Below are 2,847 nucleotides of genomic sequence, written 5' to 3' on the forward strand. Positions count from 1 at the left end.
TCCTGTTCCCTGGATGCTGCCTGACCTGCTGTGCTGTTCCAGCAATAAAGTTTCAACCCTGCTCTTGATAGCTAAAGCTGCTCATTATTCCAGGATTGTCCCGGATTGGAAAACAAACACCTGGACTCATTTCTTTTTATCTCTCCACCCTGGAGGCTCCCTGCCTCTATTCCTGATGAAGGGCTTTTGCCTGAAAGGTCGATTTTCCTGCTCCTCAGATGCTGCCTGACCTGCTGTGCTTTTCCAGCACCACTCTAATCTAAACTCTGGTTTCCAGCATCAGCAGTCCTCACTTTTGCCCCATTTCTCTACACGCTGCCTTAAGGCCTTTCCCCCCAATTTCTTCACTCTTAGCTTCAACAATAAGTATGGAATGCAGGTTATTTTCCACAGACTGTGGTACAGTCTAACACAGGGCAGCCCATATCTTGAATGCATTATCTGGGCCGACATGACACCAATTGTTAAAGTTGAGAATGTAACTTTTAAAAAGGTTTTGTGATTTACATATGAAAGAACTAAAACCAACATGGTCATTCTAAAAGATGAGAGACTTAACAAACAATCCAGGTCTTTTTCAATATATAATTTCAGTTACATCACACTGTAAACGTTTGCTATAAATTCTGTGTCTTACAATCTTATTCTCCACAACCACCTGATGAAGGAGCACCACTCCGAAAGCTAGTGCTTCCAAATAAACCTGTTGAACTATAACCTGATGTTGTGTGATTTTTAACCCTGTTAGAATATTAAGAGTTTCTATCAAACCCCCCAAATTATCAGACAGTTTATCTTTTTCACAATAGATAAACGGAAATTTCTTTCACTTAAATATTGAGAAGTGTTGGAAATACATAAAAATATATTAACGACTGAGACCCAAACAATACTAGAAGATATTGAATTGTTGGATACTTTCTGAAATAAAAGAGGCTGATTGTCTTTAATAGCCTGAAGGCCTGCCTTAGAATAGATTATGGGGCTTCTGTGGAGGAGAAAGTGAGGTCTGCAGATGCTGGAGATCAGAGCTGAAAATGTGTTGCTGGAAAAGCGCAGCAGGTCAGGCAGCATCCAGGGAACAGGAGAATCGACGTTTTGGGGCATAAGATTCCTGAAGAAGAGCTTATGCCCAAAACGTCAATTCTCCTGTTCCTTGGATGCTGCCTGACCTGCTGCGCTTTTCCAGCAACACATTTTCAGCTATGGGGCTTCTGTGTTGATCGTTTTCAAACACCAGGAGAGTCATTAGGAAAACAAAGCAGCAGTAGGGAACAGTGAGGCTGCAAGATCTCTCTCCGGGTTGGAATTTGGTAACCTGATTATGTCACCACCTCACTCTCTCTGTACTGACCATCTGACTGTGTGGCACTCCCTCAGTACTGACCCTTTTACAGTGCAGCACTCCCTCAGTACTGACGGTCTGACAGTGCAGCACTCCCTCTGACAGTGCGGCATTCCCTCAATACTGACCCTCTGACAGTGCAGCATTCCCTCTGTACTGAATGTCCGACAGTGCAGAACTACCTCAGCACTGACCCTCCCTCACTGTGGCACTTCCTCATTACTGACCCTCCAATAGTACGGCACTCCCTCAGTATTGACCCTCCGACAACGTGGCACTCCCTCAGTACTGATGCTCCAACAGTGTGGCGCTCCCACAGCACTGACCCTCTGACAGTACAGCACTCCCTCAGTGCTGACCCTCCGACAGCGTGGCACTCCCTCAGTATTGACCCTCCAACAGTGCGGCACTCCCTCAGTACTGACCCTCCAACCCACCGACAGTGTGGCCTTCCCTCAGTACTGACCCTTCAGCAGTGCGGACTCCCTCAGCACTGACTCTTTGACAGTGTGGCATTCCCACAGTACTGACCCTCTGACAGTGCGGCACTCCCTCAGTACTGACCCTCCAACAGTGCTGCGCTCCCTCAGCACTGACTCTCTGACAGTGCGGCACTCCCTCAGTACTGACCCTTCAACTCACCGATAGTGTGGCCTTCCCTCGGTACTGACTCTCCAACAGTGCAATCTCCCTCAGCACTGACCCTCTGACAGTGTGGCACTCCCCCAGTACTGACCCTCCGACAGTGCTGCGCTCCCTCAGCACTGACTCTCTGACAGTGCGGCACTCCCACAGTACTGACCCTCTGACAGTGTGGCACTCCCTCAGCAATGACCCTCCAACAGTGCCGCACTCCCTCAGTACTGACCCTCCGACAGTGCTGCGCTCCCTCAGTACTGACATTCTGACAGCGCGTCATTCCTTCAGCACTGACCCTCCGACAGTGCAGCAACCTGCTGTTCAAGCTAAGTCTTGGAATGGGGTTGAAATAGACAGCACTGTGACTCAGAGGTGAGTGTGATTTCAAATGAACCAAGGTGACACTTTAAAACTGTACACTTGCAATGTACACCAGGATAGTTAAAGGACACCTTGAGAGCTGCAGTTTGGGATTGTGGTCCTTTTCCTTGGGAATTAATTCCTGCATGCATATATGTATAAATGAAACAAAACTCACAGCTGGCAGTTAAAATGATATTTTTAAATTGTCTGGTAACATTTGACTGTATTAGGGTGTGGAAAGCTAAAACTGCAGCTGTTGTAGCATTAAGAGGTTTAATTGATTCCTAATGTAGCTCTGCCTGCCTGCATCGTACAGTGTCAGGTAACAAGACCTGGGAAATATAATGAAGGTTCCCAAACATGCGGAAGGTATCATTTTTGAAAATCATTTCAGTTGTGCATTATTGGTAAAGATTAAAATCTGCATCAACAAGACAACTGGATTTGAAAAGCTGCCACATTTTGCAGTGGCAGTGTGGGGTAAAGGAACAATCAAGTCA

The sequence above is a fragment of the Chiloscyllium plagiosum genome, chromosome 3 (genome assembly GCF_004010195.1).
Source record: "Chiloscyllium plagiosum isolate BGI_BamShark_2017 chromosome 3, ASM401019v2, whole genome shotgun sequence".
Taxonomy (NCBI): domain Eukaryota; kingdom Metazoa; phylum Chordata; class Chondrichthyes; order Orectolobiformes; family Hemiscylliidae; genus Chiloscyllium; species Chiloscyllium plagiosum.